Below are 14818 nucleotides of genomic sequence, written 5' to 3'. Positions count from 1 at the left end.
GCAAACCAAATAAAACAATGTAATTGAAGAACTGAATTACTGATTGGAAACCATTAAAAATCTCCTCCCTGCTTCTGTGTTGGACCTGCTAACTTCATCATTCTCTTATCTAAGTAGTCTTCCTCTCCCACCAGCAGCCCAAACCATCACTCCCTTCCTGCAGAGAAAGGCAAAACAAAAAACAAAAAAAACAAAACCAAGATAATTTAATTATGGCTGTAAAAGGGTCAATACTTGCCACTTCCTTGAAGATACAACCTGTGTTAGCCAAAGCCATCTAGAATTCAACCACTCATGGCTTAATACATTTTATGTAAATCCACAAAATATCTTGGAAGCAGTGATGGTGATTTCTAATACTTAGGTAGGCTGAAAATGAGGAGCAAAACATCTGCTAAATGTGAAAGACCCTTCCAACTGCAGTCTGAAAAGTAGTTGAGGGAGCAACAAAAGTGGGAATGCTTCTTTCTGCTATAGATAGAAATAACAATAGCAACAGCACTTAGACTTATACACCACTTCATGGTGCTTTACAGCCCTCTCTAAATGGTTTACAGAGACAGCATATTGCCCCCAACAATCTGGGTCCTCATTTTACTGACCTCGGAACGGTGGAAGGCTGAGTAAACCTTGAGTGGTTCAGAACCTGCAATACTGCATTCTAACCACTGCAACACCACAGATCCACTGGCTTCATCTCTCCACAGGCTATGAAGCAGCTGATATATCATTTGTTTTTCCTCAACTTTTTCTTATTTCCTCATTGTTTCTAGTATTGGGTAATTTAATATTTTAGGTGCTGCAATGGATTCAAGTGACTTAAGATATAGAAAGTTATACAAAGATATAGTAGTAGTTAGTTAGTAAGTTAGTAAGCTTGTAAGCCGCCCTGAGTCTTCGGAGAAGGGCGGGATATAAATGGAATTAAATAAAAATATTTCTAGTCAAGAATTAGGCATCAGTCATCTAGTTCTCTGGGAATCCACAATGTTGCCAGTAACATTAGACTTTTATTTAAGATAATATGGCTTCACGGAGCTTCAGGGTAGTTCACTTCAGTATTTGCAAAAGCCTTTCCTTTCCTCATTTTTCTTCTTTTTTTAAAAAAATTTGCATTAGAAGGTTTAAAAACAATAGTAAAAATTGCAACAAATCAGAACAGAAAAGTAAAAGAAGAAGTAACAGTAAAGTGTAAAAGTGCAGTCAGAAAAGAGAATAATAAAATAGAAAAAGAAAGATATAAAGAAAGATACAGAGACATAAAGAAGAGGATTCCAATGTTCCTCACAGTGGTTATTAAGTACAATTATATTTTGACCCCTTTCTCTAAAGTTACATCATGACTGACTTCTTTCTAATATCCTGTCTTCCATAATCATCAAAATCCTAAATCATGTTCATTTTTTTATTTTTACACAAAAAAAATCCATAAAGGATTTTCAGTCACAATCAATGTACATACTGTCTTTTCTTTAATCAAAGAAGTCAGTTTATGCATCTCAGTAAGATCTGTCAGTCTTACCAACCATTCCTCCATACTGGGAAGTGCCAAATCCTTCCAACTTTGTGCATAATAATCTTGTCATAGTAATCATATATTGAAATAATCTTCCATGACTCTTTTCCAACTGTCAGTCCTAAAAGGAAAAGGCCTGGCTTCAATATAATTTTTTTTTTAAAAAAAATCTATGTTTCATTGTATATGAATCCACGTTTTTCTTAGCTTTTTTATATGTTCACCAAGCATGATAGAACGTCATACACATTTCCAACATATATTTGAAGTGTCTTTATACATTCCAGATAATTTCTTTGGCATCCTATTCCAACAATACATTATTTTATAAAAATTCTCCTTAAGATCATAATGGAATGTATATTTTAACCCTTTTAACCAAATATTTTCCCATTGATTCAACTGTGTGTTATAATCAAAATTCTCAGCCCCACGTTATCATACATTTTTGACCTGTTCTTCCTCTGTTTCAAAATACAGGTAGTCCTCGACTTATGACCACAATTGAGCCCCAAATTTATGTTGTTAAGTGAGACATCTGTTAAGGGAGTTTTTCCCCATTTTACCATATTTCTTGTCACAGTTGTTAAGTGAATCACTGCAGTTGTTCAGTAAGTTACTGCAGTGATTCACATAACAGTTATTAAGTGAATCACTGCAGTTGTTAAGTGAATCACAGCATCTGCTAAATGAATTACTGCAGTCATTAAGTTAGTTAAGTTAACAACACTGCTGTTGTTAAGTGAATCTGGCTTCCCCATGGACTTTGCTTGTCAGAAGGTGATCACATGACCCCGGGACACAGCTACAGCCATAAATATGAACCAGTTCCCAAATATCTTAATTTTAATCACATGACGGTGGAGATGCTGTAATTGTCATAAGAGTGAAAAACGATCGTAAGTCACTTTTTTGAGTGCCGTTGTAACTTTGAAAGGTCACTAAATGAACTAAGTTGAGACCTACCTTTACCTTTTTTCAGATTTCTAATAATCCATGTATTTAGACTTGGGGAAGAGAACTTAGCACCTTTCGCTTCTCCCTAGTAAGTCGTCCTGTGAGCTACGATACGATGATTATCACCTTATAAATACACACCATTAAGTAAGGAAATGAATAAAAGTAGGGCAAACACAGTCTACTTCCATTTCTATAAACTGGGGGGGGGGGGTAGATTTGCGGGGTTAATTAAATTATATTCATTAATCTATCATCATTTGTACCGAGGCTGATCTTGAATAAAAATCAATCCCATTAGTTTTTCTCATGTTACCTGTGTCATGTGCAGTTCCCATTAATGTGGCAGGGGGAAAAAAAGATTTAAAATTGTGCTTGCATTCTGACAAAGAAGTCTTTGATTTTGCATTACTAGCCAATATGCATCAAAATAAAGAACCGTGTGTGAAAATTTCTTATTTATGTTGCTTTCAGATTAGAAGCCCCAAAGCAAAAGGAGGATTACATAAAAAAATGCAAGAATGGAAGTTTATGAGGGAGGTTTTGCTCCTGTCCCCTAGGAATCCTGTCCCAATCACTGTCATATTCTAAACCAGGGGTAGGCAACCTTGGCTTTTATGACTCGTGGACTTCAACTCCCAGAATTCCTGAGCCAGCACAGCTGGCTCAGGAATTCTGGGAGTTGAAGTCCACGAGTCATAAAAGAGCCAAGGTTGCCTACCCCTGTTCTAAACTATTCTCAGGCACTGCTTATACTCTTACAAATCTAGTTTTTTACAACCACACAAAGGCTATTGGCTTGTTTTTTGTTTGAGTTTAGTGGAAATCATGTTTCTCTGGAGGATAAATTCTGTGCCCAATACAATGATTTTTCTGCCCACTTCTGGTATTTTGTTTTATGTATTTTGGCTGAAAGACGCTTTCCTCTCCAAAGTGCTGGCAAGAAATGAATCTTCGCCGTGCAAAATATGCTTCTGCCACTAAGCTATTAGCCCCTCCCTTAGGGATATATGTTGCTATTTAGGGAAGTGAGCGGCGGTTTATTTTTATCTGTCCCTTCTTTTCTCCTGCATCATCTACTTTCATTGCAGGCTGACAAAAATAGTACCAGGCAGGAGATTGCTGCCAGTTTCCTGCAGCAATAGACAGACCCTGAAAGCTGCGTTTTCAGCCTCTCATCTGCCATACCTTAGCACATTGTTAGACATTTAGCAGCTGCTGACTCTGTCAAAGTCGGGCTGAGTGCCTTCTAATCTTTTATAATTCTCAAGAGAGTCTTGGTTAACTGAGGATCTCAGCCTGGAGAAGACAATGCATATTCATGGTGCAGCTGCTACCGGTCACGTGTAACCTATTGCTAGGTTACAAGGACCCAAAAATAAATCCTTCAGTTTAGATTAGACCTCAAATGAACTGCTTCCACCACTGTGGCAAAGCCCAGAAAGCTAGTTATAGCATGGATATTAATGAGGAAAAGAAAAGGCAAGGCAGAGCAATAGTGAGGAAAGCCTCTGATGGGTAAAGAGAGGGTTGTCCCTGATTTGGGAATCCTCCTTTGGGGGGCACATATTTCCCTGTGCAGACATTGTTTGCACAGTTGCTCCCGATTTGCTCTCATCATCACTGCAGAGGGCAGCAGAACTCAGCACTGTCACATCATCTTGGAAGTAGGACAGATTTGCACCATAAGGTTGGTGTACTCATGTTTAGTACCTCGTTAATTGCCCAGTTGGATACCATCCTTTGAATCAGACTATTTCCACCATCAAGGACTTCGACATAAGATCCGATCCAAAAAGCATTTGGCATGTGTTGTAATACATGAGAAGTGTTTCAGCAAAGGGAACATAGGAAACTAGTTGTGCATCCCCTGCTGATCCTAGGTTAATCTCTCTCACTGTATCTTCATGTGTAATCCATAAGAAAAATATGTGAAAATACATGGTCCCACAAACTATTTCTTTTGTTCAAAATTAGAGGGCATAGTTGGAATAGCCCATATATGTGGGCTATTCTCCACCATGCTCATTCTTTTCAAATTGCAGACCAAAATGTTTAACCTTTGAAAGGAAAACCATGCTAAACCTTACTTGATGACTGATGAAAACAAGATAGCCATTCTTTCTTTCAAGGAAGTTGTGGCCATCTCCCCAAATGTTTGTTCTCGAATTCAAAGGGTGTTTGTAACAACCACAAGATGCCTTTAGGCTGGGAGAATCAGAATCTTCAAACTCTTCTTCAGCTGTTTTTTTCCCAACACTTGGGGGGGGGGAAAGTTTGGTAAAAAAAAATGGCTGAGGACTTGCAAGCCAACCAATGTCCCATTTTGTTATCTTCTGGAATTGGACTAGATTAATTTAATTCTAGAAGGCAACCATGCTTTTTAATTTAAGCTCTACCACCCTCCAAAAAAACCCTATAGAAAGCTTACCCAAATGATTGTTTAAAATATTGCTTTATTGATAAGTTAGTTAAAGCCAGACAATAAATTGAACCCTTAAGATTATTTGAATGGATCAAAAGCTACACACACACACACACACACACACACACACACTTTTTTCTCCTAAATAAGAAATATGAAGAGCCAAAAGGTAGCTTAGTTCCAGATTTCCATCTTTTGCCCATTAAAGAATCACAGAAATTTCCAGCTTGCTACATCGAAAAGCAGCATCCTGGGCTTTGGAAATGATCAAGATCCCTAATTAAAATCTACAGCAAAAGCAATGTATTTTCCAAAACACACAACTCTGAAATGCATGATCACAAAATATATTTATTTAATGTAGGGAAAGATGCAATATTATTGTACTGTTATCTGTGAACAGATGAAATACTTGAAATATTTATCTGGTATATTTGTGTTTGCTCAACCTGTTGATCATCTTCTGGCCTTCTATACACTGGTTTTAGAATTGATTCAAAAATAATGTTTTATTTTAAATTCTGTATGTGGATCAAATTCTTCTCAACTAATGGTTCCATTATAAAAGTTGACTGTATGTAAATACAGGTAGTCCTTGACTTACAACCACAAGTGAGCCTAAAATTTCTGTTGTTAAGTGAGACATTTGTTAAGAGAGTTTTGCCCCATTTTATGACATTTCTTGTCACAGTTGTTAAGTGAATCACTGCAGTTGTTAAGTAAGTTACTTAACAACTCTTAAGTGAATCACTGCAGCTGTTAAGTAAGTTACCTAACAACTCTTAAGTGAATCACTGCAGTTGTTAAGTGAATCACTGCAGTTGTTAAGTTAGTTAACAACACTGCTGTTGTTAAGTGAATCTGGCTTCCCCATGGACTTGTCAGAAGTTCGCAAAAGGTGATCACATGACCCCGGGACACAGCAACAGCCATAAACATGAACCAGTTGCCAAATATCTTAACTTTAATCACGTGACCGTGGGGATGCTGCAGTTGTCATAAGTGTGAAAAACGGTCATAAGCCACTTTTTTGAGTGCCGTTGTAACTTTGAACGATCACTAAATGAACTGTTGTAAGTCAAGGACTACCTGTATACATGTAAAGGAGTATGTACAATCACCACGCCACACTCCCATGGTTGTATCTTCCAGAATTCTCTGGTTGAGGATTTCTTTGAGATGGAGGTAGCCAATTTTGATGTCATTCCTTCTACTTCATGCTTTGCACTTGCTTATTGGTATATGCATTGTAATACATGTTGTTAGCTAAGTTTATCCAGGTAACTATTTGACATGATATGAAAAACTGAATAAAATTGAATCAGTCATTGTTATTGCTTGTGATCAGGTTTTTGAGAAAAACTCAAAATGGAGACAGCTACTTTGGGACAGCAATGTATAGTTTTATTGTCAAGTGTGTATTGTCTTTTTTGCCTTGTAGCCACTTCATACAGAGTTGCACTTAGCTACTGAAAATGTGTTTCTATACCAAACAGAGTCAAACAAAAGCTGACAGCTTTTTCATGCACCTAGGAACCAATTTATTCAAAGACATCTGGACAAAAGCATAGGAAAAGCTAATACTGAGGACCTAAAAAGGAGGTGAAAGTAAGTTCCAAGGGAAGGGTAAGTATACACATTCAGAGTAGTTGTGGGGCACATGGAGAATCTTCACCTCCATTAAAAGAATTTCAGTAATACTTTCAAAGCCTTTTAATAAAACCTATTACCAACCAGTTTCATTTCAGAGAATGAACTATGAAATATTTTTCAGCTTGGCATGTTGGCTGAGCTTGAACACAGAGGGAAAACTGGGAGAGCAAGAAAATTCACATGGGTACACAAACACATAAACACAAAGTTATGTGATTTGCATTATTTGTGATCCTGAGACTGGCTGCATGTGGTCATGTTACTGGCAAAGGTAATAGTGGAGATGGCAGAATCACAGCCTCATGGGGCTTGGCTGCTGCTTGGTGAATCCAGGGCAGCTCAGGAGCTCCTGGTCCCTATGGCAACTATGGACCTGCCTCAGGTAATATAGAGCTCAGTACATATTGGGCACTAGGTCTGTGTTTTGTCTTGGGGCAGTTACAGTGCAATCTACTTTGTGAGGTTATTAGTATCACTTCATTACTATGGAGAGATCATTCTTTGGATGCCTTCTGATTTGCTAACACCACACCCAAACAAGGAGACCCATCCTGTTAGATTAGCCTATCCCAGTTGACTTATGGACTCTTGGGTTTTCCATGACGATCTGATGGTGATTCAGCTGAGGCCTTGGTAGGCAGGTGACTGAGGCCCTGAACTAAATTGCTGTTATGCAGCTCCTATCTGTGCACCAATCCCAGGGTGCACCTTGGTTTTCTGGGAGTTCCACTGAAGTGCCACTCTGAAGTTTACTCAGTGAAGTTTATTTTAAAAATAGTAAAAATAAGGAATTTAGGATTGTTGTTCTCATTCACAGGCTAGAGGAGTTAATGCTTGTTCTCTATGCCTTAACAACAATTCCCTCACTTTCCAAATTGTTATTTGAGAAATCTGTTCATACCTTCCATAAAGCTACATTACAAATAAATGGGTTTGAATCCATTTAAAACCGGGAGTTACTGCCGAGAAATTCCAGACACTGCATCTAGGAAGAGAACAGATGGACCTCTGACAAAATTTTTATTTTTTAAGATTGTTCAGGGAAAGTCATCAATAGTTTACTTAGACTGAAAAAGATATAGGTAACTTAGAATTCTTTGAAAGCTATGTGTAGTACAGCTTTCTCAAATTCTCTTGGAGGGACCTACGGACACGTTAAAGACATACAGAATTATATACAAACTATATTTCTCAAAAAATAGAAAAAGAGGCTTGGCATAACCATTTTCAAAGAAACCGTCATGTAACTGAGACAGTTTGTCCCTGAGAAATGCAGTCCTTTACAATGTATTCTGGTATGTGGAAGTAAGAGAGAATAATGAAGAAGAAAACCCTGTGGCTACTGTATACATTTGTTCTTTAAAATTCAGCAGCAGCCTCATTTCAGTGTTTTCGTATCATTGGAAATATTCATCATCCAAGACTTTATTGACATCATGAGTACATAAGGTGCGGTACTTTGCCCCAGTCTAAGAAAAGAAGGATCTGCTTAATGATATAATCATCAACTCCAGGAAGAGCAGTCAATAGTCTACTACTTACTGAGGTGCAAAACCTTTGTCTAGACTAGGCTTCTCCAACTTGGTGTCCTAGATCTGTTAAGATTTCAATTCCCAAAATGTTTGGCTTGAAATCAAAATCCCAACCCGTTTGAAGGTTATAGACACATTACATCCAAGGCTGTAGTGTGTCAAAATGCAGGGGAAGAGAAGGAAACAGAGAAATTACACAAAAGTTCAGCACAGAAATTTGAACCAGCTAGAGCTATCTTTGGATCACAATGGGAAAATTGGAGGAAAGGACTAGAGCTTCCCCACTGTCAACCAGCATGTTTAGTTCATTTTATGAGATGTTCAGCTCATGATGATGATAACTTTATTGTCACTTTGAATGTACACCAATCGGCATACATCAAAATGAAATTTTGTTGCGTACAGCTCTCAAAGGGTCACCACCTCCGATATATACTCCTTGTTCGTGGCCCGCTCAAATTTCACATTGTCCATTTTAGTCTCTAGGGAGTGAACGATGGCACACAGGACAGATGGAAATGGGGCTCCATGTGGATTAGCCCTCAAATTCGCTTGTATTCTGACAACCTCGCCTTCTTTCCTTTTTCTGATCCTGACTCTTCCACCTTTTCCTTAAAGAGGCCTTGCTTCTTTTCGCCCCTGGAGCACGCTGCTGCCGCCACCAACTCCTCCAAAAGCCTCTCTCTCTTCCTCTGGGCCTGCCGACAGCCTCATCCAGTTCCTTCGCTCCATAAGCTCCAGGTCCTCTCCTCCTCTGCCTCCTCTGGAAACAGCCCTGATTTGCAATACAATCCATCACTGGGCCAGCAGTCAGATCTTGCTGCTGGTAGAACAAATTCAAACAGCGCCAATGACTTTTAACAGTCTCACCAACAGTTCCAAAACAACTAGAAACTTGCCATGCCAGCAAAGATTGTCGGTCGTATGTCGTATGTTACCTTAGTTCCACCATGTTGCTCAAACACATTAAAATCTTCCTGATCATGTGGCCTATAGGCCTTACTATCCCTCCCAAAACTATTTGCCTTCAAGAGCCAATGCAGCCGCAGCCATTCCAGGCGCCGCCATCTTAGATCAATTGGAAGATATAAGAAAAGTAATAGAAGGGGATTAGAAGATCTCACTAGGAAGAAGTTCTTTCCAGGTAGGCTAGGATTTTGAGTTGCATTGACGGCATTGTTTTTATAGGAGGGAGTATCAGTCATATGAACCCTGATGAGTAGAATGCATCCAGGATTGGGGCAGCTTGGGCTCAGGGTTATGGTCTTTGTGGGAATTCCCAAAGGTACCTTTCTCACTGGAGGAGTCATTTGCAGCATTCTGTAGGAGTAAATGAATGATGGATCTTTTTACATGTGGAGGGTCTCCTAGCACTTAACATCTGTTGTTTCCAAGGCAACTGACGAATACATCTCATGGCAATAAGGCCGGTTCTGGCCATTAATAGCACTACTTGGCAACATGCCCCACGCCTCTTATTTGCTGCTTTGATATGCATGCTATCTTTGATCTCTGCTGGGGGAAGGGGTACGAACAGCAGGGAAAGGGGGGATTCATTTTCTAACACAGCAGACGTTTACCCCCCCCCCCCACAGAATCTGCAAGCTCGGGCCATTGGAAGCAAGGCAGAAGCAGCTGAAAAATGGGGCTGTTAATTGGCAGCTCCAATGTAGCAGGAATGACACAGCATTCTATTTCTCACTACCACATGCTCACTTTGTAAAAGGGAAAACCAAGCACTGATATTGACTGGAGCACTAGGAGACCACCATGGAAGCTGGAATCTGGTTTTTTTCCCCACTGTTTTCATTCTCCCTCCTACCTATCATTAGCTAGCTACCATATCTCTATCAACTGTCTTTCTCTATCATCTATCTATCTATCTAAGATAGATATGAGCCTAGACAGTCACTTGTCGGAGATGGTATAGCTCAGGGGCGTCAAACTCAATTTCATTGAGGGCCATATCAGCATTGCAGTTGCCCTCAAGGGGCCGGGTGGGTGTGGCCTACTGGGTGGGCGTGGCCTACTGGGTGGGCGTGGCTGGAGTGGGTGTGGCCTACTGGGTGGGCATGGCCAGCTCTACATCGTTCGCATCAAGGGTGCCTATGGGGGCCTGGGCAGGAGTGGGACAGATCTGAGGGTCTCTGGCAGAAGGAGGGTCTCTGGGCCAGGGCCAAGGCAGTGGGGGCCGTTCCCTCCCTGTTTCCAGGATGGCTTCGCGGGCCACATGAAACCACTTTGCGGGCCGGATCCGGCCCCCGGGCCTTGTGTTTGACATGTCTGGTATAGCTTCTCCTGCTTCAGCGGGGGGCTGGACTAGAAGACCTCCAAGGTCCCTTCCAGATTCTATTCTATTCTATTCTATTCTGTTCTGTTCTGTTCTGTTCTGTTCTGTTCTGTTCTGTTCTAATTATCTCTCAATCCACTGACTTCCTTCCCTTTCCTTTTCTGTCCATCAGCAGAAAGTGGGTGGGGGAGAAACCCTGTCAGTTACTACAGGTAATCCTCAACTTACAACAGTTTGTTTAGTGACCATTCAAAGTTACAATGGTACTGAAAAAGTGATTTATGATCATTTTTCACACTTACAACCATTGCAACATCCTTATGGTTACGCGATCAAAATTCAAACACTTGGCAACTGAAACCTATTTATGGTGCTTGCAATGTTCACCTTTTGTGACCTTCTAACAAGCAAAATGAATGGGGAAGCCACATTCACTTAGCAACTGTGTTGCTAACTTAACAACTGCAGCGATTCACTTAACAAATGTGGCAAGAAAGGTCATAGAATGGGGCAAAACGTAACAAATGTCTCACTTAGGAGCAAAATTTTGGGGCTCAATTATGGTCATAAGTCGAGGAGTACCAGCAGCAATGTATGGAATGAGTCTCTTAAAACTTTTCACTATTTCTAGGCTCCTTCCCAACTCACGTCTGCTACGTCCCATTGTGCTGTAACCTAAGCTAGGTCATGTTTGAAAAACAAAATCTGAATCACGAAGGGAAATCATAAGAAATTTTATGTGAAATTTCCCTTCCTTCCTTTATATAGGCAATAAATGCCAACTTAGAGATTTTTCTGTAAGCAGTCAGTTTTATCATCTTATTGTTATGCTTTTTTGGCTTTCACATTATTTCACTGCCACATTATTTTTCAATTACACCAGTTATCTGTAATGCCATTCCACTGTTTCACTCTTCTTGGAAAAACAACAGAGTAGAAGTAACTCCAGAGAGAAGAGAAGAATATTCTGTCATTATTGAGAAGCTAGTTAGTCCTGCAGGGCAGTTCAAATGAAACTGACCAGTAGATGGGCATTATAGGAAGGGGAAAGGGATTGAAAATGACAAATACAGAAAAAAAAATGGCCAATCACCAACATACCCATTATTCTGTGGTCAATAAAATCAGAAAAAGTGGGGCAGCTGAATCTCAATAAGCATTTTAAAATATTTTTCAAATTATAGAGTGAAGAATTACCCATTTTCTCCTCCAAATGCAATAGTGGAAGCTTCCCTTTCTCTCTCCTCTACCTTATTAGGAGCTTGGAAAGAAATTGGCATCAAAAACAAAAGTGTCAGCAGAAAGATGTGGAGAAAAATTAGGAAACAAAATTCCAAGAGAGCAAATGCTGGGAGACAAATAGGTACGGTGGAGGGTAATTAGTGACTGGAAAAGGGGGGCCTCCAAACAAATACACCTCTGATCACACCCACTATTGGTTTCATGACCAGGGCAATGAGTGATAGGGCATAGCAAGTGTCATGGCTTAGTGTCCAAATGAAAAGAAAAGTACTACTTTTATACCAATTGCAGCTAATGAAGTCTTAAAAATTGTCAGACCCATTGGAGGGGGTTGGGGGACAAGATACAGGGAATATTGTGTGGCCGAGGAAGGGATGTGGTGCTTTGTGATACAATAGCTCAAGTCAGTGGTGGGATTCAGCTAGTTCACACTACTTTGGCAGAACCGGTAGCTAATTTTTTGTTGCCCGGGCCCAGAATGGACTTCTGGAAGCTGTATCCACACAGAGAACCGGCTGTTCACATATTTGAATCCCACCACTGGCTCAAATGCAAATAAGGGCAGAACCATTATCTCCACGCTCTGGCTGCACCCTAGAAGATGGAAAGAAGAAGAGACACGCAGCTATTTGGATTCAAAGTAGAAAAGATTGTAGTGCCCTGTCCCTTATGTCAGTGACTCTCCTCTCCTGAAGAAGGATGAGAATTCAATATGTTATGACCTAGGCTGCAAGAAAAAACGGTGGGTGGGTGGATAGGGGGGGACTGAGGCATAGCTTTCAAAAGACTTGCACCAGGGTTTCTGAGATTTCTTGTCTTGCAATTGATTCACCAAGCCACATGGGGGTAGCATTGCTGTAGTTTCCAAAGCCTGCACCTACAGCCTGTCAGTGGAATTTATTTATAGGAAAGCAAATGTTAAGTAAATCGCTTCTATATACTTCTCTGCCATTTAGTTTTTCTGGAATACGATAGGATAAATGGGGTCTACGTCAGTGTTCCCTTATCAACACATTGTTCCTCCTGCTATACATATGTGTCCTTGCAACTGGGTGAAGTCTAGTTAGATCTTGGCCCCTTTAAAAAATAAAATAAAATGTAATTTAAGCACTATTAGGTCAGAGCCAGGTTGATATTAGTATGTGTACACACACACACACACACACACACACACAAATAACAAGGGCAGTTCCAGCAGAACTAGTTTCCATTGTTAGATGAATGCCACACAATCACAACGTTCTTCAGTCATGTGATCTCCATTTGCAATCTCCTGCTGGCTTCCCATTTGACTTTGATTGTGGGGTGTTGGCAGGGAAAATTGCAAACAAGTGATCGCAGGACACTGTGATGTCATAAGTGCAAGCTGGTTGCTGAGTGCCCAAATTATGATCACGTGACCATAGGGATGCTGCATCATCCGCAACTACAAGGACCTGTCATAAGTACCCCTCATTCAGTACTGTATTAACTTTGAACAGGTACTGAACAAGTGGGTGTTAAATAAGGACTACCTGTATATTGTTCTTATGCCATTCAAAAATGAACAGTCGAGGTCATCTTCATGTAAAACTTTAACAAACCAAATTTATTTACTTTTTATGTTTTCTCTAAATCAGCACATTTACAGTAAACTTTTTTCCATTCATACATTTCTCAGTGACCTGCTGAAGAGCAAAAATCTACTCTGTACCCCCTCAAGGTTAAACTGAACAGCATGTCCCATATTTTGCTTACAGTAATCTCTAAACCTTTTCAGTCAGAATCCCAATAAATGCCGTCCCAAGCACATTTATCAAACTAATCCACTTATACTACATTTATTATGGCTACTCTTCCTTGAATGTAGGGGAATAACAATAGCTTTCTTCATGAAATACAGATACAGTCTTGATAATGTAGAGAGTAAGGAATATGACCTTGATGGAGATATGCAAGAGCTGTTGCCAAAAGACACCAAAGCATTTTTAAGTTCAAAATAGCAGATAACATACAAAAGTGGTTCAGACAGATGCCTCCCAATTCACTGAACTATAAGAAGGAAGAGAAAGTTCTGTACAATACAACCAGATTTGCAAGATACTGTTATTATAGCCAACCTCAATAAAACAGATTGTGCAGTTTATTTCCTGGTCTGATCCATCTAGTGAAGTTGACATATACACACATTTAAGTTGCATAGTTACTCCATGAGAAAACTACAACCTTATTTCAACATCTCTCCAGTTATACCATCTGCAGCTACAGCTTTACCATTTGTCAACATTCTCTTAGCATTTATGACTTCTTTTTCATAATTGGTTTCTAGATATCAGGATTTAGAAGCAGTTTGGTCTAGTGGTTAAGGTATCAAGCTAGAAATTGAGAGAATGTGAGTTCTAGTCCCATCTTAGGCATGAAGAATCGGCTGGGTGAATTTGGGCCAGTCATTCTTTTTCAGCCTAACCCACCTCAGAGAGCTGTTGTTGGAAAAACAGAAGGAAGAAGGAATATTAAATATATTGGTCATCTTGAGTTATTTAAAAAAACAATAATAAAGGTGGGATAAAAATCAAATAAATAAATTGCATAGCATTAGTTTCAATTCAACATATCACTGTCACTCCTATACAAATCTCTAATATGCTCCTCCTGACATTTGCTCACTTTAGTTTCATGTTTAGGTTTTTTTCAGCCATATCCAAAATATTTTTATATTAATTTTTCTCTGTGTTTGGTGTTTTTCACATTCTCATTTTTTGCTGTATTTCTTTTCCTACATGTGGGTTTTTTTAACCTCATCTACAGACTTGTTTAGTTCATCATTCCACCAAACAGTGTTTCTTTCATACTTCCTTGTGGATTAGCTCCACACACTTCTGTGGCACTCTTTAACATTATTTTTGTCAAGCGCTGGGGAAATCAGAAATTCCAGACAGTTCAAATGGGTATAAAGATTTATTGCAAGCTTAAGCTGTCTACAAAAATCTGAACTACAAATGGTCAAAGTAAATTGGCAGTAGATAAGAGTCAAAAGAATTCAAGGTGGGGTGGACTTAGATCTCTTGTGGGGCAAAGGAACTCATGACTGATGACATGTTTGACCCCACCCTTCGGCTCAACCTGGTCATCTCCTACAGTTCTTTTTACTGGGCTCCAAGCACATACAACACTCTGTATGTCAACTGTCCAGTTGGCAAATGCAGAGAAAGAAACTCCTGGGA

This window comes from Vipera berus (assembly GCF_964194415.1).
Source record: "Vipera berus genome assembly, chromosome: 3".
Classification (NCBI taxonomy): Eukaryota; Metazoa; Chordata; class Lepidosauria; order Squamata; family Viperidae; genus Vipera; species Vipera berus.
Note: the sequence above shows the minus strand (reverse complement) of the source record.